The sequence below is a fragment of the Cupressus sempervirens genome, chromosome 1, assembly GCF_028749045.1.
Source record: "Cupressus sempervirens isolate cs-2001-9-10 chromosome 1, ASM2874904v1, whole genome shotgun sequence".
Classification (NCBI taxonomy): domain Eukaryota; kingdom Viridiplantae; phylum Streptophyta; class Pinopsida; order Cupressales; family Cupressaceae; genus Cupressus; species Cupressus sempervirens.
The window spans coordinates 80,519,490-80,547,167 of NC_143118.1; the positions used below are offsets into that span (position 1 = coordinate 80,519,490).

The following is a 27,678-nucleotide window of genomic DNA, read 5'->3' on the forward strand; positions in this document are numbered from 1 at the left end:
CAAAGCTTGTTTACCCTAGAAATTAGTAGGAGCATGAATATTGGAAAATAATATGATGTCCCCTATCTCTAAGCTAGTAGCAATCATAGACATAGAGGATTTAGAGGAAATCCACCAAAGAGGTTGGATTTTTTGAGGATTCCATAAACAAGCCAAACCCCCCGAAGCACCATGGGCTCCAATGCATTGACACTCCCCACTTCTCCACAACCTAGGCTTTAGAACTTGCATATTCTCAATAGATAATTTAGTTTCCTACATAAAGACAACATCAAGACCTTGCCTTCTAACTAACTCATGAACCACCTTTCGTCTAGGGCCACTGTTCAAGCCCCACACATTCTATGATAGAACAATCATTTCAGGGGGCATGAAAAATAGAATCCAGAGGCTTAACTAACCCCGAATCCACCAAATTTTCACTAGCTAATTTAATCTTGTCCACATCCTTTTTTTGGCTTGGTTTAAAAAATTTCTCTACCCCACACTTCTTGATATATTTTTGTAGAATGCCCAATTTGGGAGGAGGTTTAATCTTCATTGCCGAGCTTAAACCAATGTGCTGCCCAATAGATAGAGAATCCACTCATGCTATTGTAACAATGGCCAATGGTTTCTGCACCACAAAAATCCCCCTTTTTTGATCCACTTCCAATTGCTAATACTCATCCCCTAGTGGATCCATAGAAGAATCAATAACAGGGTCCTCTTGAGCTAAGCCCACAAGCCCATGATCGAAGTTGATCAACCCCAGGTTCACCTCTTGTTGCCTGAGTTTATCCAAAACCTCAAATCTATTGAAGGTACCATTATCATGCCTTTCTTTAAAAGGTCTCTTTTTACCCCTGACTAAAGCAAAGCCATCAAAAGCACCTACCTCATCATGAGAAATGTTCTTCCCTTTATTTATCTTAGGAGAATTTCTCACAAGCTATAAAGGTTGGGATTCCTGAGGCTTGTTCCTTGGGCATCTCTACTGAAAATGACCATATTCTCAACAAAGACAATAACAAAAATGAGGGGTTTCATAGTCCAATTGTTGCACCCAAGAATAAGAACCCGCACACATCTCTATTGCATCAAGTAAAGGTCTACTTAGATCAATTTCAACATAAATGCATGCAAAATTTGTCACCTTTTTACCCAAGGTCTGTGATGAAGTCCCTACATGTTTTCCAAGCACTGAGGCCAAAAGATGCAACACATCCTCTTGAAAAAATTCCACTAGGAACCTCGATAAATGAACCCACACTAGGACACAATTTGGAAGCTCCTCTATGAGGTTGAAGCTAGCATGCCATGGCTTGATAAACAACCCTACCTTATTGTGGAAATAAGGACCTCCCTCAAACACCTGATTATGATTATTAGTGAAATTAAAAGTAACCATGAAATAACTATTTGCTAGCAACATTATCTCCATTTTGTCTTCTAGCTCCCAAGTCCTCTAGGCCCAAACCTCTAAAAATTGCAAGGAAACCCTCATCTCCAAAAACTTACAATATAAGGAGTGATGTGAATAATATTCAACATCATCAGTAATCATCTCAATTGGAATTTTGGCCTCTCCTTGCACCTCTTGAGACATCCATTAGTCTTCATAATCCTTAAGCAATTAAATAACCCCAAATCAATAGTCTTAGTGTTTGGAGCAAATAGATTTTTGTCAAAGGTCTTCATCCCTTGATTTGAAAACCTAGGGCCTAATGCTACCCAAAAATCCAAGTGAGGGCTCCTCACTACCATCTCACCCTTAGCATCATCCATTTGCAAGAACCAAAGAATGGGGAAGGGAGATCTCTCCCCACCCTTAATCCAAACCCATCCTGAATTCAAACCTACACCTTTGATCCCCCCATCCCCCATAGAATAGTGAAGACCAAGGCCACAAGCTAGCAAACCACCAACAACAACATCCACTTCCCACACTAAACTTAGATTAAATAGGATGCACAAGTAGTTACCCACATGCGGTACAAATCTCCTCCTTTGGATGCATGGTCCAGTTGAAAAACTAGTAGGATGAACCACCCCAATCCAAACCCTACAACCACCGATCTGCCACCTTTATAGTGCTAAGAAAACTAGATAGAGCTAGGGCACAAGTGCCCTAGCTTGAAACATAGGTAGATTACCTGAGAGCCATTTTCCCTCTAGTTGTGTCTATTAGGAACCCATATTTGAGAATCATTCATTCCAATGAAATGTGTGTAAATTTCCTTAAGGAACTCAATATTCGCTATAATCTTTTTACCTTAATGCATTCAAGAGTGTGTTTGGCCTTTAGGTGTTAGTTTGCAACATACATTCCAAAGACAAATGATTATTTCATACAAGTTCATTCACCATCTAATCCTACAAGTGATCAAAATCACTACAAATTCCCCAAGTGATTAAAATCACTATAAACCTTTAAATGATTAAAATCAATACAAATTTTTAAATGATCGAAATCACTAAAGAAAAGTTTTTCAAATTTTGTTTCCTATAATAAGACTGATTAGAAATCCCTATCAATCATCTAATCAATGAGTTAAGTGTTGAAAATTTATTCAATCTATCAAAAAGTAGAGATGACAGAAACTAGATGTAGATGAAAAAACTGCACAGACATCAAAACTTGTAAATAATAGAACACTAGGATGTATGGTTAAATGTTGACTAATAAGTTGTAAGTCGTTGATGATAGAACAGGGTTGCAGATGCCAAAACTCAAAGATGCAAGAATGCAAAGATAACAAAGTACTGCCAATACAAATTTTTGCAACATACAATGCACACAACAGTATAATGATTAGAGATGACAAAACTCAATAAAAATCATAGACAACAGTATAGTTTAATAGCTAGTTTTAATGGCCATCCACAATGACGATGACAATATGGTAAATTAGCGGAGATGACAAAACAAGCTTTTGAGACACTAAAACCCAAATAGAGACAACAAAACTTAGATTTAATGTAATATTAGGTTTTAAAAGTGACAGTGCTGGTTATACCAATTTGCATAGACATTGGTCTTTAGAGATGTCGATCTACATAGACAACATAGTGTTTTTGTAGATAACACTACATCCTAGAGGAGATGACTGTGCATGGGTTTCAACAGTGAGTTAATGATTTTTAAACAATTTTTGAAAGTGGAATAGGGACATGGGTCCCACTGGGCATGCCAAAATGTATATGTGAAACCTAACCTGTTGGGAGCATGCATAAACAAGAAAACATTATTTGTAACATGCGTATATGAAAAATTAGAAACAAATAGAAATACAACTAAAATCAACTTGAGTTTAACAACTTATACAACCACAAATTAAAATTCCTCACACAACCTCAAAGTAGCTCAACAAGGGCACCCATAAGAGGCCTTGTTGGTGTGCCCAAGTGTGACGGATGTAGATGTGCTCTCCCAAACACAATTATTGAATCCCTTGTTGATGAAAATACAATATGAAATGAGTCTATGCTAAGATGAATGGAGAATACCTTCAAAAAATGACTATGAGTGAGCCAATCCTCAAAAGATTCAAAGAAGTGAGATGGAAATGCAATGTAAGAAAGAAACCTACAACATCATACTACCATGAAAGTAATACAAAAACTAGAAATCTAAGTAATGCAAACAACTATCAAAAGTTAGTTCTAAGCATAAAATCTCTAAAAAGCTCCAGAACTATACTAGCATGATTACAATGCATATGGAGGAGATGGAGAAATGCTTGAGACAAGGGCTCTATTTATTGGCATCTAGGTGGTATCCACATAGGTGCCACAAGGGAGATGCATGGGCTAAAGGACAAGCCATGCAAAAGTCAAAAAGAGCCTTTATGGTTGAGACACTCAAGGTGTGCTCACACATGTGTGAGCAACCCTGGGGGAAGGAGTGGGGGGACAAAGGTGTAAGAAGTGTAAGAGGTATAAATGAAGTGGAAGGTTTATTGGATCAAGAGCTTCTCACACATCTGTGAGCAAACACTTAGGAGCTAAAAGGTGTTTAAGGTAAATAAGTGGGATTAAGTAGTGGGTAGGCTTAGAAGGATGAGAGTGATGGGTGTAGACTAGGTTTTAGGATAGGATTAGGATTAAGTTAAATAATATTTGACTTAATCATAGGATTGAGGAATTTAATAAAGTGGAGGGGATTAAATAAATTGAATTTATTTAAAATGGGATTTATGGAGCACTATGTATTAATACATTACATGTGTTGTATTCAAATTAAATTTAAATACATTAGGGAAAAGAACTTATTTAACTAAATAACTAGAAGAATATGAAAAAATATAATTAATTAATAAATAATTAATTATAATGTCATAGAAAATATTAAATTAATTAATATATAAATTGGGACAATTTTAAGTGTCTACACCTCCCTGAGGTCAGAGGTTGATGACTTTGGTTTGATTTGGTAAAAGAAGTCCAGTGTGTTATGGCTTTGGTTGTAGCCCAACCATGGGGGGCTCATATTGGGCAATTCACTTTACCCCAATATTCAAACTTACTTAGAAGATTAATGGAATATCTTCCAAAGTTTTCTAGTAGTACAACTCAAGACCTAGATGATCATATTAGAGTGGTTACAGTTGCTTGTGAGATTCTTGGTGTGTAAGAGGAGAATATCTTTGTCAGATTAATTTTTGAGAGCCTTATTGGAAGTGAAACAAATTGGTTGTAGAATTTGCCAAGAAATTGCATCACTTTTTGGAATGACCTTGAGGTAAAATTTCTTCAAATGTTTAAGCCCACTATTGACATTGTCAAGCTACTATTGCATTTCTATCAAATTCAGATGAAGGAACGTGAAACTATGAGGGAATTTTTTGATATATCCAATAGATATGTTGGTAAGATCGTTCAAACTTGTCAACCAACTAAAAAAAATCATCTATGTGTTTTCATCACTGCCTTACAAACTGAAGTTAGATTCTTGCTTCATTGTCTAAAAGTGCAAAAATTGCAAGATGCACAAAGGGAGGCTATTGTTTTTGATGATGATATGATCATTAGTGGGGTGAAATGTGCTAAACCCTTATAGGCTGAAATATTCCTCCAAGAACATCAATATTATCCAAAGATAAAACCTACATAGAAAAGGTTTGTTCCTAAAACAGTAAAACCAACACCCCCTGTCCCTTTTTGTCAAAATCTGACAGTTTTTAATGAAGAATATTTTCTAATGACTTCTATGATTGAAAGAAATCTTCATGATGTGCTTAGAACCTATCATTTACATGTTGAGTATGATAATGCATACACCTCACAAACGGTTGATTCAACAATTGGTCTTGATATTTCTCTTTTTACAAAGAAACTTGATGGTGGAAAATCAAATGAAGATGATTTAGGAAAAAATTCAATTTTAGAATTTGAATCTTTTATATTTGTGTCTTCTAATGCAACTTTAGCCATTGATATTGTTTAGGAAAGTATGAAAGATCAGTATGAGCAAGATAGTGATGGCTCACCAGAGGTAGTGTAGTCTCAAAGATTGTTGGACAACCTAGGAAACACATCTGCTTGTGAAGATGAAACTATCAAAAATATTTCTTCTTCTACTTGGAAAAACTATCAAACATTAGTAAAGGAGAATGGTGTAAGGAAAGAAAATCTATCTAGCTCCATTCTATTTCTTGAATTTAAAAGTGCTGAAATTTATCCCTTTTCTAGAAAAATTTAAAATGATTACTTTCAGCCTCTTGTTCAATCAAAATATAAGGCCTTCCATTTTTCTTAGGATGACGATGAATGTGGCTCTTCAAATGAGTCTATATTAGAATATATCTACTTTCATGAAATAGTTTGTGTTGAAAGTGAAGCTAATATGTGCCATGCTAAAAGTTCTTTAGACTTTGCATATCTTAATGAAAAGGAAAAATCTAAAATGTATGCAACACTTAATGAGGGTAAGAATGTTGAAGTGTTGCAGCCCAAATCATCATTGATCCACTCAAGTGGCGGTTCTTTGCACAAGGTAGAAGTAATTGAAAGATGCTTGTTAGATATTAAGCAAGAAGATGCCCAAAAGTCAGGTATTGACTTTTTTGATACATTGATTTTGGATAAAAAGATTTCACATTTGGTTGTAGTAGGGAAAGATGAAGTTATTTTAGCAAATGTTGATCCTATGTTGAATGAAGTGTTTTCATATTTTCAAAGTGTTTTAAATGTTGAAAATTCTTTCAAAGATTAGGGTCCCATGAGTGTTGATCATATGAATGACATGGCCTTTTCTTTAAAAGTGCCTAAGCCTTACTTTATTTAGCCATGGATTGGAAATGGTCATGAAATTTTTATACCTCAAGCTGATAGTTCTTTTCACCCAAAATAATGTAGTAATCCTTTTCTAGAACCTTTCCATTCACACTAAAAGGATATCCCATGGCCTCATAGTGAAACACATACTAAAAGAGAAGTGAACTCATGCTCTAAAAAGAAGTCATTTAATTCTAAAAATTCACTTGAAAACAAATTTTTTGGAACATATAAAGAACAAGACAATAATTCAGCCAATGTATCAAAACCTTAAGGATTACTAAACAACTTGGAGAATTCTTCTTTTAAAGTAGAGACCATAGGGGGACTCTTATTTTCCAATCCTCAAGAGGACCTTAGAAGGGAAGATTAAGATTTACAAGATTACTCAAAATCACGTCACAAATATGAATCAAAACATGGTATTATTGAAGATTTGTTTCATAGTTCTAAAAAAATTCAATCCCAATGTTGTGAAGATATGTGGTACCTAAAATATACCAAGATGGAGAAAAACAAATGAAATATCCCCTAGAATTTGTAGAAGCTACACAAATTCATGTTTAATATTGATGACATAAATTTTGGCACTAGCATGGTCTACAAAAACTCAACTTGCAGAGCTACCTTAAACTTGGAAGAAGAAGAAATTGCTTATGGTATGTTTTGTACTCTCATACATAGAAATGCCATGGTGATTAATATTGGGAACCACTTGCAACTAAATTGATGATACTATGGTTGTTCATCTTATGAGAGAATATGTGATATGATCAGATGGTGGTCAAGTGAAGCCATATTCAACCTTGAGATAAATAATCCCAACAATTTGTAGTATATAGTTGTAAGCACACAAAAATGGTCACCTTGACTCTATGCCCCAATTTCATAATTTATGTCAAGCTTGAATCAATATTTGCATCATCATTTCCTTTGATTAAATTAAATTATTTGAATTATTTAATAAATCATTACTATTTTACTTCAATTTCCTTGATTAAATTAGAATTCATTTATTTAATTATTTTAAATAAATGTTTTGATCATCTTGATTTTTGTATTATTTAATTAAAGGAGCTTTCTCCCTTTTAATTAAATAAAACTCCTCCTCACTTAATTTTATGTGCCACAGTTATTATTTTAAAAGAAATAACTAAATAATTGTCACACACTCTATTTTATAAGAAAAGGGATTATTTTACATTTAAATTAAATAAAAACACCCCTCATCTTATAATTTTTATGGAGTTTTACACTCCACATCTCTTAATTAAATGTTAATTGCACATTCTCTTATGTGGGTCATACCCTTTTATTTAATTTTCATTTTCCCTCCAATTTGGGAATGCCTCTTTGGATTGATATTTAAAGGAGACCTCCTTCTTCATTCTGATCATGATGATTTCTTATACTATGGTTATTAAAGACATTTTTGAAGCTTTCTTGGAGACTTGGAGATATCTTGCATGTTTATGATCATTTTGAATCTTCCATTCATTGGATGTACTTGTGAAGACGAAGACCGATGTTCATATGAGAGCCACCACTTCAAACCTTTGAAGATCTTTGCACATTGATGATAGGAAGCTATGAGTCAATTCTTGAGATCTTTCATTTTTCATGGTGTTATTTTGAAGGATTTGGAGTGTAAGGACTCATAGAAGTGTGTTTTCTATTTGTCCACAATTTTCACACACATTTTTGGTGCTCACCGTGGGGCAACCCACTTTTACATGCTTGTTTTGGATATTTTTGGAGCTAACCACTTGTGTAGATGTGCTTGGAGAAGAAAACCCTAGATTTTCAAAGATTGGATCATATCTCCTGAACAACTCGATAATTTGGTCTAATTTTTTTTTGTAGGTTGGTGATATATTAGAGAAGCTTTAGTTAAATTTTAGAGTTTTCTAAGGTAATTTGTATTTTTAATAATTTTTTCTTTATTTTTCATGAAAATAATTTTTGGATGAAAATTAGAGAATATTTTAGAAAATTCTACATTTTTGGAAAGGTATTTTAACTATAAATAGGTATGTTTCTTTGTGTTTTGAGTTTAGAGATCATATGAGGGCTCAAACACTTAATTTACAAAATTTTCTTTGTTTTGACAAAATGGGTCCCTAGAACACAAATGAACATATTTTTACGAAATTATGCCATTTTTGAAAATATATCTATTTTATAATAGGGGTCTCTTTTCTTCATATAGGTTTTTGATTTCGAATTCATGTTATATATGTCCAATCTTGTTGACTAGGTCAAAAAATCAAAATTAAAAAAATGGGCATGTAATGATTAGCTTGCACTTATTTTTCATATAGTTTAATGCATGATATGAGTTTTCATTTGTATTATTTTCTAGTTATAATTTCTCCTAACAATTTTTTTAAAGATCTAACCCTAGGGTTTGTACAAGTTGAATATATATATCTTGTTTTCTTGCTTGCTTGTCTTGCTTGTTGGAGAGTTCATCACTCGCTTGCATGAAAAGCTCAAAAAAAATAAAAATAAGGTAAAATCTAAGCATGTTTCATGGATTACTAGGTATTTAAAAAAAAACCATTTGGTTTCCTTTCATTAAAATTAACCTCTCGCGTGTCTTACTTGAGTGATTTCGTGCTTTTATAGATCACATTTCAATTTCTTCTCTAAAGGAATGAAAGAACATTGACATTTGTTTGAAATCCCTAATTGATGTTCTATATTCCTAATTATTATTTATAAATCTGAAATTGATCTTAGTTGGTTAAAAAGAATAATCTAAACTGAGTTCCCCAAATCCAACTTTCTAGTTTATTATCTAGCTGCCACTTTGCTTATTGTGAACCTATTTCCTAGTTAGCATTCATCATTTGGAGAGTTCAATTTATTAATATGACTCTAGGGTAACCTTTTTTTTTCATTATTGAGTTGATTTGACCATTGTGGACCTAAGCTTGAGTGTCTAAACTTGTTGTCACTTTGGATCCTTGCATCATAGCTATCTTTCAGTTAATAAATCTTGTCTTATCTTATTGCCAACATTAAAACTTGCTAGGTTAGAGATTTCCCTAGTGAAGAAGGTTTTATTTGGGATTCTTTGATCTCATCCTTGGATTGTAAGTATTCACTTGTCTAAACATATCAATTTGTCTCATATTATTACATTTTTATTACAAAACATTACAACTCTTGGATAATTTCGCATTTGTAAGACCAACAATGACATATTGTGTTAACCAATCATGATACCTCTATTGGCTAATATAGTTAACAAGAGTGATAGAAAGTTACATTATTACACCTTATTAATTTGACAAGTGATTACTTTACTACCTAAGAGTGATACCAACACTTCTTGGAGTCTTCATATTTACTAGTGTTTTCCCTCTCATGCTGGTTATGACTAGGTTTCAAGCGAGTCACGATAAACAACGTCAACTTAACTTTGATCAATTACCCTTAGTTATAACTCATCAAAAACATAAAGGAAAAGAACCTATATTTAATCATTCACCTAAGGGGGAAACAATAATTGAGTTTACTCCTTCTAGTCATCTTAGTGAATTTAAAATACCTAGGCCTCTTCGCTTTTTGAGCAAGAGATGATGTTCAGTAGAAACAAAGATAAAAGCATGGATGACATGATGAATGATAGATTATTGAGGCAACATGGAGTTGAACCTTTGGGACCTCACTAAACTAAGGAAGATATCTATGGAACTACCTTGGAAAATGATTTTGATAGAGATTTACATGGAGGAAATCAACACTACTCTCCATTTCTTACTCCTCCTAGATTGTCACATAAATATTTTCACCCAATGGATGATAAAATAAAACAATATGAATTGGAAAAGTAGCAGACCAAATCAATGAAATTTTGGCTAAATCTCAAGAATTTCTCAACAAAACTCCAAGAACCCCTAATGGTCAGTTTAGTAAAGTGAGTAAGATGTATGTAGAAGCACAAGCTAGAGAAATGGCTAAAAATATGGCTAAAGACATTGCTGAACAAATGGTTAATGATATTCTTTCTTAGAGGGGTAATGTTTCTCCACCTCTTAGATCTCCTAGAGGTGATGAAGAGAGACATTTTCTACAAGAAAAACAAGCTTACATGGATGCATTCATACATTGTGAGGCAGAAAACAAAGCTCATGAAATAGCCCATTAGAAACTTAATGATATGCTTTTTCTTGGTGGTGGTAGTGGTTCTCCACCTCCTTCTCCTCCTCCAAGAGTTACTAGACATATTTTTCCTTCACAATATCCTAAGGAAATAGGAGACAACCATCTCCCCCTCCTAGATATCAACAAAAGAAAATGTTTCCTCCAAGGAATTTACAATAACATCCTCAATTTACTACACATGGTTTTGGTGTGGATTATGATTTATTAGAGAAAGACCTAGAATTTCACAAGTACATGGATTAATATATTCAAACTAATAAGGATAAATACTTCATGGATTTAATCAACCAAGGTGTTCAAGTACCTTATAATTTTGATCTAGATAAGAATATCAAGAGACTAGATCCTTAATTTCAAGAACAAATTGAGAAAAATATGAAGATGTTAATGGATAAACTTACACCTAAGAATCCATTTTCTCTATAGAGTGTGTGTTCTCTACCTTTTGAGAGGATAATTCTAGAGGTTGAATTCCCTAAATAGAATTTCCACATTATGATAAGTATGATGGGAATGGAGACCCTAGTGATCATGTGAGATAGTTTAATGTTTTAAGCTTGGAATTTGAACATAAAGATGTTTATCTTATGAGATTGTTCCCTATGAGTTTACAAGGCCAAGCTATGGAATAGTTCACTAAGATTACTCCCCCACTTAATAATTTTGAGGAAATTTTTCAAAAATTTATCCAACACTTCTCTTAAAATGTTCAAAAATTAATTTCTATGTTAGATTTATGCAACCTCGAACAAGATCAAGGAGAACCGTTTGTTACCTTTTTACAAAGATGGAGAAAGTTATGTTCTTGTTACTCTAGAGAAATTCTAGAAAATGAGAAAACTGATATACTTGTGAGTAATTTGGTTTGTAAATTGAGAAATGAAATTGGCAAATGGGTGTTTGAGACTTTTCATAATATGGTAGAAATAACTTTCCATAAGGATGTTTTGAAGAATCAAGGAATTATCAATTAGAATCACAACAAGAGTAACCACAACAATGGAAATAAGAATAGGAGTACTTCTTATAAAGGAAATCAACATGTGGTTAATGATGGTGTAGTTGACACCTCCATGTCTAGTGGTCAAGCTATTTTGAGATTATTAGATGGCATCCATGCTATGAAACTTCAAGCAACTTCTCAACAGAATAATAGAGGCAATTATAGCTCCAATAATAGAAACCCTTAAGAAATAAGAAATTTTACAAAGATTAGTGGACCTTATGAGCATGTTTTAAAAGAGTTGGTGGATAGCAAGATATTAACTTTGATTGAGAATTGGCAACCACCTCTTGTAAAGGGTCCACTTTGGGATGATGATGCCTATTGTAAATATCATCAAAGTAAAATTGGTCATACTATAGAAAATGTCAAAGGTTAAAACATGATATTCAAAATTTGATTGATAATGGAAAGTTAACAATTGATGGTGTTAGTTATGCTACTAATAATGATCATCAAGCTTTTAAAGATCCATTGGCTAAGTGTGAAAAGGGTGAATCATTTAAGAATGAGAAAGCTCAAGTGAATTATACTTATTCCAATCAAAATTATGGACATTCTGATGTAGATAATGTTATCAACATGGTTGCAATTAGGGAAAATAATAAGGATTTGAATCATCCACATAATCTTTCCTTACATATTGAAGTCATGATTTACAAAACTCTTGTTAGACCTATGTTGATAGATAAGGGTGTTGGGTTAAATATTTTTCCTTTCAACATATTTGAAAAGTTGGGATATTCAGAACAAGATATTGATACTAGATAGAAGGTTACTATTAAAGCTTATGATGGTAGTGAAAGACGGTCTAAAGGATTGGTTGTTTTACCTATTTGGATAGAGTCAGTTAAGAGAGATATTCTATTTCATGTGGTTGATACTAGTACCCTTTCTTATAACATTTTATTGGGTAGACCTTGGATACATGAAATGAAAGCCACTCCTTCCACATATCATCAATGTGTTACATTTCCAGATAATGGGATTGAGATGTGTATTTTAGGAGTGAATACTTTGGCTATCAATAATATTTCAGCAAAATCACATATACATTTGGATAGATTTTCAGATGAGATAGTTGAAGAATCTATAGAGTGTGTGACAGAATCTAAGACACTTAATAGTGAAACAAAGGGATGTGATCTTGTTTCTTCAAATTTTTTAGATGAGATATATAGTGATTTCAAACTTTGTGAAGATAAACTTAAATATCTTGACACATGAATGGGTGAATATAGGATGGATTCTATTGGTACTCTTCCATTTTCACCTCATTCCTATGAGTTACCTTCACATGAGATGAAATGTTCTTCTTTTAATAAGATTGAATGTGATGCTTTGGTTGAACCTTTACTTCTTATGGAATAAGAGGAAGAGGAAATTGTTGTTAGAAATTGGATTTACAAAGAAGAAAATAAAGATAGACCCATATTTGATGTTTATGATGATGATGATGTGGAATTGTATATACTTGATCAACATGATATATGTGATGATTTGATCCTTTTTAATAATCTTTTTTGGGGAGATAGATGGTTCAGTTAATGAAGCTTAAACTTGAAAAATTCAAAATGATTTAGATATAGAAAATAATGATGAAAGAACATATTCAAATAAGTATGAATTGGATTTATTTTTAGAGCCTTCTATAGTTGATTTGGGTATTGATGTGATTCATGCTTATGATGCTCAACCCAATACAATTAATGAGATTTCAAACTCTCATATTCGTCATGATATGGATTCTCTAGTTATTAGACACCTTTATGATTCAAGTGAAATTAGAGGAACTTGATAGAATCTGATTCTTTAGTTGCCAGTGAGGATGTTATTAATATTTATAATATTGAGTCTTTAGAGGTTGAGATTTCATTATTGAGGGTTAATTTCAATGGGTTAGTGACAAATGAAGACTACAGAGTTATGAGATTACAAGAACTTGAGTTACTTGATGAGAAGAAAAAAGTTTCTTTTGATCACATGAGAGTTTATCAGAAAAGTTTGTCTAAAACTTATAACAAGAAAGTTCTCTTTAGAGAGTTCTTAGTGAGAGATCTTATTTTGCATGAGAATCCTAAGAATCAACAAAATAGAGATCAAAAAAGAAAATTTGAGGGCAATGTCTATACAACCACAGAAATGCACTTTCTTACGAAGGAGAGAACTTAGATTTTTTTTTGAAAAGTTACAAAAAGCAATGTAAAGGAAGTGCATTTTCGTGGCTGTATAGCCATGGGAAAATTTGAGCATAATTGGTTGGGTCCTTTTATTATTATAGTTGTTTTTGGATTGGGTGCCTATTTGTTGTCTACATGTGTGTTCTTTCTTATCCTCTCTTTCATCTCAATTTCAATCCTAAGGGTGCAAGAACACTAGATATTGAGATTCATTATTTGCAAACTTGATTCAAAATCTACCCATCTTTTTCTGCCTAGCTTGGGGCAGATGATTATTGTACCTAAGGCAAGTCAATGTGTGATTTTTCATTTTTTTTGGGTGTTGATATTTTTCTTTTGCCTTTATATACATTTCATGAATTTATATTTGCTGAAAACTCTTTGGGCAGACCTACAATTATAAGACCCATAGGGGCATATTGTGTTCTAGGCACTGTAAGACCCCTGATGGCATGTTGAGGGAACAAGATTTGGATGCTTAATATTTATATTTTTGACATAAATCAATATTTATACACACTTTATCTTATGGTTATTTGACTTAATGCACTTGTCATATATGTGGACACACATTAGTCAAAGAGAGGCAAATGTAAGCACACAAAAATGATCACCTCAACTATGTGCCCCGGTTTCATAATTTATGTCAAGCTTGAATCAATATTTGCATCATCATTTCCTTTGATTAAATTAAATTATTTGAATTATTTAATTAATCATTATTATTTTACATCAATTTCCTTGATTAAATTGGAATTCATTTATTTAATTATTTTAAATAAATGGTTTGATCATCTTGATTTTTGTATTATTTAATTAAAGGAGTTTTCTCCCTTTTAATTAAATAAAACCCCTCTTGACTTAATTTTATGTGCAACAATTATTATTTTGAAAGAAATAATTAAGTAACTATCACACACGTTATTTTAGAAGAAAAGGGATTATTTTACATTTAAATTAAATAGAAACACCCCTCATCTTATAACTTTTATGAAGTTACACTCCACATCCCTTAATTAAATGTTAATTGCACATTCTCTTATATGGGTCATACCCTTTCATTTAATTTTCATTTTCCCTTCAACTTGGGAATGCCTCTTTGGATTTATATTTAAAGGAGACCTCCTCCTTCATTTTGATCATGATGATTTCTTATGATACAATTAGTATAGACGTTTTTGAAGCTTTCTTGGAGACTTGGAGATATCTTGCATTTTTATGATCATTTTGAATCTTCTATTCATTGGATGCACTTTTGAAGACCAAGACTGATGTTCATATAAGAGCCACCACTTCAAACCTTTGAAGATCTTTGCACATTGATGATAGGAAACTATGAGTCAATTCTTGAGATCTTGTATTTTCATGGTATTATTTTGAAGGATTTCAAGTGTAAGGATTCATACAATTTTGTTTTCTATTTGTCCACATTTTTCACACACAATAGATTGGGTCAAAAAAGGTGTGATTCATGATGCATGTTTTCTAGCTGAGCAAAATATTTATGTTGATCAATTTCATTTTGATGAGATTTTTGATTTAAATAAACATATTGGAGATTAAATTGGTTGTAGCTTGGTCCAAGTGGTTAAAATTCAACATGCTTTGGAAGTAGTTTATGTTTTAAAAGCTGAAATGTTCTCATATCCTAAGGTTAATCAATTGATGAAATCCCAAAATCATTAAACAATAACTCAGAATTCAACACAAGACAAATGTTTTAGAATAACATGTCTCTTCATTAAAAAAATTCTATAACTCTACTTTGCCTCTACAATGAAAAAAAAATCTACTTATTATAATTTCAAAAATTACCATATTTGGCATATTTTTGGGAAAAACAAAAAATTCCATTTTTGGTCATTTTTAAAACTTATCCTATGAATCTCAATTTTTCCCAAGAAAAGCCCCCAACTAAGGCAACATGAATTGCCAACTAATCAATGAAATCAAAGATATAATTTCAAATTTATTGCAAAAATAAAATTCTAATTTTTTTTGAAAAAACACTAAAAGCTAATCACAGAGGTCAAGATGAGTTTTTAGGCTCTCAAAAAAATGTTGAAATGGCCACCTATCAAGCTGAGATCATCCACAATCCAAATAATTCCTTCTACTATAACTACCTGTAAAATTTCAGCCAAAACCCACATTCGAGTCAAAAGTTATGACCCTTAGAAGTAAATCTCGACTAAAACTCACATTTGAGTCAATAGCTTTGACCCTTGGATGCCCCTACATCATTCTCCCCTATTTGAAAAGAACGAAGCTCTTGTGAGTTCTAGTCCTCAAATTGCTTCCATTTAGGCTCATCTAGCTTCTGCAACTCCCATTCCATAATCCAAGTGCTATTTGTCTATGCCGACCCTTCCCACTATACAAGATATCTATTGTAGTCACCCTAACTAGTCTAAATAGTCTTCTTGTCTAGAATCTGTACAACCTTTTCTCTCTTTTTGATGGGTACAGTGTGTGTCTAGTCTACCTCATCCTCTTTTTCAACAAAGGTATCATCACCATGGAGAGTATACAAATAAAAAAATATTAAACACAGGAGATATATCAAGATCACTTGGGAGCTTTACCTCATACACATTATCATTAATCTTCTTCAAAATCTTGTAGGGACCAATTTTCTTATATTTCAATTTATGATAAGTCCCAGTAGGAAACCTTTCTTTTCTAAGGTAAACCATCACTAGAACCCATGCATTAAAAACCTGATACCTTTGAGTAGCATTTGTAGAATCTTTGCACCGCTCATTGCTATCCTGCAACTTTTGTCTTACATTTTCTTGCAACAAGTGGAGTTTCTCTAAAAAGGCTTCCCATCATCACTGACTCTATCACCCAAAGGAAGTGGCACCAAATAGAGAACACTCTGAGGGTTACACCCATAGACAACTTGAAATAGTGACTTACTAGTGGACCTATTCACTGAGCTATTATAAGAAATTTTTTCTTGAGGCAATGTCAAATCCCATTGTTTGGGCTTCTCTCCATCAATACATTGCAATAGATTACCCAAACTATGATTGACAACCTCTGTTTGTCCATCTGTTTGTGGATGGTAAGCACTATTGAACTGTAATTTTTTTCCCATTTTCTTCCATAACATCTACCAAAAATGACTCAAGAAATTGGTATCTCAGTTAGAGGTGATTGTTTTAGGAACCCCATGCACTCTGACTATCTCAAAAGAGAATAAATCAGCCACCCTAGTAGCATCACTAGTTTTCTTACAAGCAATGAAATGAACCATTTTTGAGAATCTATCCACAACTACAAAAATAAATTCATTACCTCACTGTGTATGTGACAATCCCAATACAAAACCCATACTCAAATCTATCCATGGTCTAACTCGTACTGGTAATGGCATGTATAATCTAGTGTTTTGGGAGTGCCCTTTGGCTACTTGACAAATTCTACACCTTTCCACAAACCTGGTGATATCTCACTTCATCTTTGGCCAATAGTACTTATCTGCCACCAAAGCTATTGTTTTATCCTTCCCAAAATGCCTAGCCATACCACTACTATGAAATTCTCGAATAATATTTTCTTGCATTGAGCCTATAGGAACACATAGCTGCTTTCCCTTGAATAAGTAACCATCTTGCAGTAGATAATTGCCTTGAATAGTGTTTGCATGTCCAGGTATTGGATTCTTCAACTGATCAACAATTTCCCAAAAGTCACTATTGGATTCATACAAGTCTTTGATTGCATCAAATCCAACCACCTCTATTTCCATGATATTTAGAAGAACAACTCACCTGCTTAAGGCATTTGCAACATGATTCTATTTTTCTGATTTATGCTTTACAACAAAGGTATACCCTTGTAGGAAAGAGATCCACTTTGCATTTCTAGTGTTCAATTTCTTCTGTGTGTTCAAGTATTTTAGAGAAATATGGTCTGTAAACAAAAAAAATTCTTCGGGTACAAGATAATGCTTCCAATGCCTCAAAGCTTGCACAATTGCATAGAATTCTATATCATATGTAGAATATTTCTTCCGCACATCATTCAATTTTTCACTAAAAAATGCAATGGGTTTACCTTCTTGGCTAAGTATAGCACCAACGCCCACATGTGAGGCATCATAGTCCACTTTAAACACTTTATCAAAATCTGGTACTGCTAGTATTGGAGCTTCAGTGACCTTCTTCTTTAGGTATTGGAAACTCTCTTCAACCTTTTTGGCCCATGAGAACTTTTGACCGTTAGTGCAATCTGTCATAGGTGCTACAATGTTGCTGAAATTATGAATGAATTTTCTATAGAAAGTAGCCAAGCCATGGAAACTTCTAACCTCGGTGATACCATGTGGACTAGGCCATTCAAGAATGACTCAAACTTTCTCTAGATCTATCTTGACACCATTTGCAGAAATGACAAATCCTAGAAAAACCAAGCTTTTTTGCATGAACCTACACTTCTTTAAATTAGCATAGAGCTTCTCTCTCCTCAATACCCCAATGTTATCCTTAAATGTTGCAGATGTTCTTCCCTTCCCTTACTAAAAATTAGTATATCATCAAAATAAACTACTACAAACTTACCAATCAACACAGTGTTCATGCGTCTCATAAAAGTACTAGGTGCATTGGATAAACCAAAAGGCATAACCTTCCATTCATACAAACCATCCCTAGTTTTGAAAGCTATTTTCCACTCATCCCCCTCTTGAATGTGGATCTAATGGTACCCACTTTGTAGATCAATCTTAGAGAAATACTTTGCTCTAGCAACAACATCCAACATGTCATCCAAATGTGGGATAGGAAAATGATACCTGCTGGTTATCCTATTGATGGCTCAACTATCTATGCACATCCTCCATGTTGCATCCTTCTTTGGAGTTAATAAAGCTAGGACAACACAGGGGCTCATGCTTTCTTTTACTAAGCCCTTTTCTATGAGCTCAGTCACTTGTTTGTCTAGTTTTGCATGTTGTGTCAAACTCATTCTATATTCTGCTTGATTGGGAAGATTTTCTCTTGGAATAAGATCAATATGATGTTGGATATCTTATTTTTGGGGAAGTCCATTAGGTAGCTCCTCTTGAATGACATCTAAATATTCTTCCAATATTGTAGTTGCTTCTAGTGGTATAGTCAAGTCTTCCTCTTTCCCCTTTTGTACTACCAATGCATAACAACACCCTGTCACTTTCATCTCCTTGTCAAGTTCCTTTTCAGACAACATACTTTCAATTTTTCCATCACCTTTTAGAGGTAATAAGACTACCTTAGATCCATCCTTCCATAAGGTGTAAGTATTCTTTTCCCCATTATGAACAACAACCTTTTGGTCATATTACCATGGACAACCCAAGAGGACATGGCATGCATCCATCAGAATCACATCACACCATAGATCATCCTTATAGACCTTTCCTATAGAAAATTTAACAAGACATCTCTTATCTACTGTGATTCACTTCCCTTTTTAAACCATGCAATCTAATAAGGACGAGGGTGATTTTCACACTGTAGATTTAGTTTATCTACCATTTCTTTAGAAACCATATTCTCACAACTACCTCCATCAACAATTACTTGACATACCTTTCCGCTTAAGGTACACCTTGTCCAAAATATGTTGATCCTGAGCCATGAATCATCTATGCCTTTCTCCTCCACATCCTCCTTGGCTAGAATAATCATTGTCCTTCTCATCATGAGGCTTTCTCTCATATCTAGAGGTACTTATTGTTCAGAATCATTGTCAGCCTGGGCTAGGTTTGCTCTGGATGGTCCTCCTTGATTTCTATCTTTCATGTTGAAATTGGTACACTAAAAAGCCCTATGGCCTTCTTCTCTGCACCTAAAACAAGTGCAAAGCCTTCTCTGGTTTTCCTAGCCTCTTCTGCTTTCGTAACCTCAACTTCACTAAAACCCCCTTCCTTGTTCTTGATTCAGAGGATCTTGCCTAGCATCTATACTTTTTTTAGAGCCTTGAAAACTCTCTCCCTAACCACTATTAAAAACCTCCCCAAAATGGAGTTGATGTGCCCTTCGATCACCTCTATTTCTCTAGTTATATTGCCTATTATGCTTTTCTTCATCCTTCAGAGCTAGTTGGAAGGCTTTCTCCATACTATTAACATGATGCATGCTCAGTTCATCTTGAATAGATAATTTGAAGCCATTAACATATCTAGCAGCCATTTTCTTGTTATTTTCTTAATGTTCTATGCACATGGATAGCTTGTAGAACTCATTTGTATAGTCTTTCACTAAAGACAAGTTTTGCTTCAAATTCTAGAATTTGTGAAAGAGGGTTTGTGAATAATCCATGGGTAAGAATTTTTCTCTCATCTTTTTCTCTATCTTGATCCATGTCTTAATCTTCTACTTTCCATTTCTAACTCATTCCTTTTGGATGTGATCCCACCATATCATTGCATGTCCATTCAGCTTTGTGCACACAAACTTCATCTTCTTTCCATTAAAAAAAAATTTCCATCTCATTCAGCCAGTCTATTAGTTCTTTTGGCATAAGACTACCAGTATAGTTTGAAACATCAATTTTTACTGCTTCACTCCTTCCTTCTAAAACCCTAAGAACTCTATCTTCGTAGCTCATTTCTCCCATCTCTCGTCTTCATTTTCTTTCTCTACCTTAGTATCATTTCCTCTTTGTATTTCTTGATTATCTAACCACTCATTGAGTCGTTCAATCTCCCTTTGCATATCTAGTACCAATCTTTCCATCAGTGTGATGCCTCCTCTTCCTCTTCCTCTCCCAGCCATCTTACTACTCTGACACCAAATGATGAAATCCCAATATCCTTAAATAATAAATTAGAATTTGACACAAGAAATTTTTTTTAGAATAACATGTCTCTTCATTAATTTTTTTTTTTTTGTAACTCTACTCTACCTCCACAATGAAAAAAAAAAAAATCTACTTATTACAATTTCAAAAATTACCATATTTGGCAAATTTTTTTAGAAAAATGGAAATTTTCATTTTTGGTAATTTTAAAAAATTATCCTATGAATCCCAATTTTTCCCATGAAATGCCCCCAACTAAGGCAAGACGAATTGCCAACTAATCAATGAAATCAAAGATACAATTTTAGATTTATTACAAAAACAAAATTCTAAAAAAATTGGAAAAAACACTAAAAGCAGATTTTGGAGGTTAAGATGAGTTTTTAGGCTCCCAGAAAAATGTCAAAATGGCTACCTATCAAGCTAAGCTCATTGACAATCCAAATAACTCCTTCTATTGTAACTACCTATAAAATTTCAGCCAAAACCCACATCCGAGTCACAAGTTATGATCCCTGAAAGTAAATCTTGACTAAAACCCACATTTGAGTCAACAGCCTTGACCCTTGGATGCCCTTGCATCATTCTCCCCTGCTTGAAAAGAACAAAGCTCCTACAAGTTTCAATCCTCAAACTGCTTCCATTTAGGCTCATCCAACTTCTACAACTTCCATTTCGTAATCCAAGTACTATCTGTTGGTGCCAACCCTTCCCACTACACAAGATATCTATTGTAGTCACCTTGACAAGTCTGAACAGTCTTCTTGTCTAGAATCTGTGCAACCTTTTCTCTCTTTTTGATGGGTATGGTGTGTGTCTAGTCTACCTCATCCTCTTTTTCAACAGAGGTATAATCACCATGGAAAGCATACAAATCAAAAATATTAAACACAAGAGATATATCAAGACCACTTGGGAGCTCTACCTCATACGCATTATCATTAATCTTCTTCAAAATCTTGTAGGGACCAATTTTCTTATATTTCAATTTATGATAAGTCCCAGTAGGTAACCTCTCCTTTCTAAGGAAAACCATCACTAGATCCCCTACATTAAAAACCTGATACCTTTGAGTAGCATATGTAGAAGCTTTGTACTGCTCATTGCTATGCTGCAACTTTTATCTTACATTTTCTTGCAACTAGTGGAGCTTCTCTACAAAGGCTTCTCCATCATCACTAACTCTATCACCCAAAGGAAGTAGCACCAAATCAAGAACACCTTGAGGGTTATGTCCATAAACAACTTAAAATGGTGACTTACCAGTCGACCTACTCACTGAGCTGTTATAAGCAAAAATTTCTTGAGGCAATGCCAAATCCCATTGTTTGGGCTTCTCTCCAAAAATACATCGCAATAAATTACCCAAACTATGATTGACAACCTCTGTTTGTCCATCTATTTTTGGATGGTAAGCACTACTAAACTGCAATTTTGTTCCCATTTTCTTCCATAACGTCCACCAAAAATGAGTTAAGAACTTGGCATCTTGGTTAGAGGTGATTGTTTTAGGAACCCCATGCAATCTGTCTATCTTAAAAAAGAATAACTCAGCCACCCTAGTAGCATCACTAGTTTTCTTACAAGCAATGAAATGAACCATTTTTGAGAATCTGTCCACAACTACAAAAATAGAGTCATTAGCTCGCTATATATGTGGCAATCCCAATACAAAATCTATACTCAAATTTGTCTATGGTCTAACTGGTACTAGTAATGGCATGTATAATGGGAGTGCCCTTTAGCTACTTGACAAACTTGACACCTTTGCACAAACTTGGTGATATCTTGCTTCATCTTTGGCCAATAGTACTTATCTTCCACCAAAGCTATTGTTTTATCTTTCCCAAAATTCCTTGCCATACCACTACTATGAAATTCTCGAATAATATTTTCTCACATTGAGACTATAGGAACACATAGCTGCTTTCCCTTGAATAAGTAACCATCTTGCAATAGATAATCACCTTCAATAGTTTTTGCATGTCCAGGTACTGGATTTTTCAACTGACTAACAATTTCCCAAAAGTCACTATTGGATTCATACAAGTCTTTGATTGCATCAAATCCAACCAACTTTATTTCCATGATATTCAAAAGAACAACTCACCTACTTAATGCATCTGCAACTTGATTCTATTTCCCTAATTTATGCTTTAGAACAAAGGTATACCCTTGTAGGAAAGAGACCCACTTTGCATGTCTAGCGTTCAATTTCTTCTTTGTGTTCAAGTATTTCATAGCAATATGGTTTGTAAACAACACAAATTCTTTGGGTATGAGTTAATGCTTCTAATGCCTCAAAGCTTGCACAATTGCATAGAATTCTATATCATATGTAGAATATTTCTTTCGCACATCATTCAATTTTTCACTAAAAAAGGAAATGGGTTTACCTTCTTGGCTAAGTACAAAACCAATGCCCACATGTGAGGCATCATAATCCACTTCAAACACTTTGTCAAAATTTGGTAGTGCTAGTATTGGAGCTTTAGTGACCTTCTTCTTTAGGTATTGGAAACTGTCTTTAGCCTCTTTGGCCCATGAGAACTCTCGACCCTTAGTGCAATCTATCACAAGTGCTACAATGCTACTTAAATTACGAATGAAATTTCTATAGAAAGTAACCAAGCCATGGAAACTTCTCACCTTGGTGATACTATGTGGACTAGGCCATTCAAGAATGGCTCAAACTTTCTCTGGATCAATATTGACACCATCTGCAAAAATGACAAATCCTAGAAAAACCAAGCTTTTTTGCATGAACCTACACTTCTTTGAATTAGCATAGAGCTTTTCTCTCCTCAATACCCCCAATATTATCCTCAAATGTTGTATATGTTCTTCCCTTCCCTTACTAAAAAACAATACATCATCAAAATAAACTACTACAAACTTAGCAATGTAGGGATGCAACAAAGTGTTCATGCGTCTCATAAAAGTACTAGGTGCATTGGATAAACCAAAAGGCATAACCTTCCATTCACACAAACCATCCCTAGTTTTTAAAGTTGTTTTCCTCTCATCCCCCTCTTAGATGTAGATCTGATGGTACCCACTTCATAGATCAACCTTAGAGAAATACTTCGCTCCAGCAAGAACATCCAACATGTCATCCAAACTTGGGATAGGAAAATGATACTTGATGGTTATCCTATTGATGGCTTGATTGTCTATGCACATCCTCCTTGATTTCTATCTTGCATGTTGAAATTGGAACACTCAAAAGCCCTGTGGCCTTCTTCTTCACAGCTAAAACAAGTGAAAGGCCTTCTCTAGTTTTCCTAGCCTCTTTTGCTTCCGTAACCTCGACCTCGCTGAAACCGCCTTCCTCATTCTTGATTTAGAGGATCTTGCCTAGCATCTATAATTTTTTTAAAGCCTTGAAAACTCTCTCCCTAGCCACTATTAAAACTTCCCTGAAATGGAGTTGATGTGCCATTCGACCACCTCTATTCCTCTGGTTATATTGACTATTCTGTTTTTCTTCAACCTTTAGTGCTAGTTGGTAGGCTTCCTCCATACTATTAACATGATGCATGATCAGTTCATCTTGAATAGGGAATTTAAAGCCATTAACATATCTAGCAGCCATTTTCTTGTTATTTTCTTGATGTTCTATGCACATGGATAGTTTGTAGAACTCATTTGTATAGTCTAGCACCGAGGACAAGTTTTGCTTCAAATTTTGGAATCTATGAAAGTGGGTTTATGAATAATCCATGGGTAAGAATTTCTCTCTCATCTTTTTCTCCATCTTGATCCATGTCTTAATCTTTTGCTTTCCATTTCTAACTCATTCCTTTTGGAGGTGATCCCACCATATCATTGCATGTCCTTTTAGCTTTGTGCATGCAAACTTCATCTTCTTTTCTTCTGTCATGGGCTTCCATTCAAAAAAATTTCTCATCTCATTTAGCTAGTCTATTAGTTCTTTTGGTATAAGACTACCAATATAGTCTAAAATATCATTTTTTATTGCTTCGCTCCTTCCTTCTAAAGCCCTGAGAACTCTATCTTTGTATCTCATTTCTCCTAGTCTCTCTCATCTTCATTTTCTCCCTCTTCATCAATATCATTTGCTCTTTGTATTTCTTGATTATTTAGCCACTCATTGAGTCATTCAATCTCCCTTTGCATATCTAGTACCAATCTTTGCATGGCGTGATGCCTCTTCCTCTTCCCCTTCCTCTCCCAGCCATCTTACTGCTTTATGTAGTGCCTACCCTCGTTCACATCTTTTCTAGACTTATTGTTGCTATTATTATCAGACTATGTAGACTAGTTTTATGATTGATGGTTTAGTGGTGTTGTTTTGACACTATCAGATATTATGATAAGGATTCAGTTGATATATGATGAGATCATTTAGACTTTACATTTCATGTATGTATGATGATCATTACATCGTTTTCAGTTATTAATGATGATTAGTTAGATGGTTTATTATCTCATGTGTTTTATTATGGTTACTTACCCCATACTTGCATGTGTATGGTGTGCGTGTTTTCTTATTGTATGGCATTTTTGATGTGGTTAAGGAAGGGAGTCGTAGTCACCTGCTTAGTCAGGATCTACACGATGCACCACTTCCTGCCATTATCTGTTTAGCTTAGCATTATATATTGTATGTACATGCATGGTTTTTTTGCAGGTTGCAGGTATCGGGTATCGACTTCCCTGAATTGCCAAGATGAGCGTACCCTATTATACTATCTCAATGATAAGAGAAGGGAGATAAATTCTCAAGTCCAAATCCCAAACCTAAAAACCATTTGTCCTAGTGAGTTAGGACAAGTATCAAAGTTGAATACCCATTGAATGTGTCGGATGAAATATTTCATGATTTTTAACCCTTTAGATTTATTTTCTATGATTTGTTCTATGATGGGTTTTCATATTTTATCTTGGAGGTCTATGGTGAATTTTCCATTAATTAAGTCTTAACATATAGATTTAATTAATAAATTATTTATTTGAGAAAATTAATAAAATATCATGATCTTTGATATTTTGATTGTAATGTGAATTATTAGGGAAAAAGAATTAAATAAAAGAAAACTAGAAATTAAAATTAATAATAATTATAAAATAATAATAAAATAATAAATAAAATAATAATAATAAAAGTTATAAAAGATTAAAATGAAAGTTATAAAATTTAAATAGAAATTATTGGAGTTATAAGCTTGCATGGGAATTAACATGTGTCAACAACACGGGGGTTAGTGCATCAATTAAGCACAAGGTGTCTACAATTCTATGACTTATCAAAAAGAATTGGAAAAGACTCATGCTTAGTTGGTGACACCTTTCAGCGGTTTCAAGAAGCATTCCAAAGGTTTCTTGAGAGCTCTTTGTATTTAGGCATTCATAGAAGCTTAGGGAGAGGGTGTTGGAGCATTGAAGGACTCAAGAACTCTGAAGAAGGGAGCTTGCTCTGCGAGTTTTATGAGGAAGAGCGAATTAGCATTAGAATCCGGGTAGATTCTTGTGATTTTACTTATGCTATTTCCGCATCATGCATTCCTGTCTTCATCGTGTCTATTTTATGTGTCTAAAACTTCTCTATGATTGAATCTTTAATTTGAAATTGGAATCTAGATATGCTATTTGGTTGAGAAGAAAACAATAGAAAAACCCTAGATCCAATTAAGGAGAAATAATTAGATATGAATTTGGATTTGGGTTCGAATTTATTTTAAATTAGAAAGACAAGATTTGGAATTAAAATAGAAATTTTATAGTGAAAATTTGAATGATTAGATGTAATCTTTCTATCAATTATATTTTTGGATGCGTATGAATAAACCCTTTTATGGTTAAATTTAGAGAACAATTATTTTTAAGAGGAAAATTTTAATTCATCACAAACTGCCCTGTCGCTGCCCCTTGGATAGATCCGAACTCAGTCATTAATAACTTTTTATTGTGATCAAATTTATTTGATCGCTTCAGTCAGAATTGGCACGACTTGGCCCTCTCCAACATATTTTAATTTCAGCCCGATCCAACGGTTCATTAGGGAGATATGGCCGTCGTACTGAGACTATTTTATTCAAGGACAGATATTTCTCCATTCCCATAACCAAGAGTTCTTTATGCTAAAACTTCACAAGAAAAAAATAATATACCAAAGCATGGAATGGATTAAAGATATTATTGCAATCTTCCCTTATTAGAATCTTATTAATATGCATTAGTTTTATATGGTTTATTTTCTAAGCTAATTAAAATCAAATTTAATTAAGATTAGTTAATAGTAGAAGAAGTGTAATTAATTATTAGTCAATCTAAGTAAATGGATTTTTAAATGAGAGAAAATTAAAAGAAAAGAGATATTAATATAGTGGAATTTTTATAATGTATATTGAATACTATTTAATATATATTAAACAATTTTAGAGTTGTTTAATGAAGATGATAATGTTAAGAATTTGAAGATTATTCATACTAAAATCTACAATGAGTCTTATTGGTTTGTGATAGAGATCTTTTTCAAACAACATTTATATAAAAAAAATATTATTGGTACAATTAGCAAATGGAGTCTAATAGTTTTGAGGAGAAACTTTTATCTATCAAACAAATACATGGGTTAGGAAAAATGTGAAATTTCTCCACTTAATATAATTTGGAAATACATAAACTGAGACTTCTAAATTCAAATTTAAAAACTTAGCAAAAACCAAAACATGTGTTTGCATCGTGTATTCTATATGCTTCTTGTTTTGGGTTTTGGGTTAACTAGTGTTGACCAATCCTAAGTTGTTACCAGAGGCTCGGGGGTTATAAGATGTGTTGGCATGTTGATCTTATTTGGTCTTGATCTATATAAGCCCAACCATGGTAATGTGATTGTATTCTCTATGAAATGTTTGTATTTACCATTTTTATTTGTTCATCAGTCTTCATGTGTGAAGCTGAGATGTATGTGTATGAGACACTTGGGCTAATCATTTTTGAGTTATTGATCAATTATCCTTGATTATTTTCTAGTCACCATGATGGGACTGAGATGTGGATTTATTCTTGATGATGTCATGTTATGACACGTTTGACTCAACCATTTTTGGAGTCTTCGATCAGTATGATTGAGATATATATTTTGGTTATTGAGAACCATTGGATACTTTGATTATCAGTGATACTTCAGTTGCCAATAGAGAGCTGTTGTGTTCATGTTTTTCTATGGATGTTTGCTCATGGAGATTTGATTCTTTTATGCATATTTGATGATTTTATGGATTATCTTTTGTGATTTTGAGATTTATG

General features: G+C 33.6%; 1 pseudogene; it reads right to left on the minus strand.

Moving 5' to 3' along the window:
* Positions 1–17,860, minus strand: part of LOC149576327 (inorganic pyrophosphatase TTM1-like) — a 43,558-nt pseudogene extending 25,698 nt beyond the window's left edge.
* Between the last annotated feature and the right edge of the window lie 9,818 nt (positions 17,861–27,678).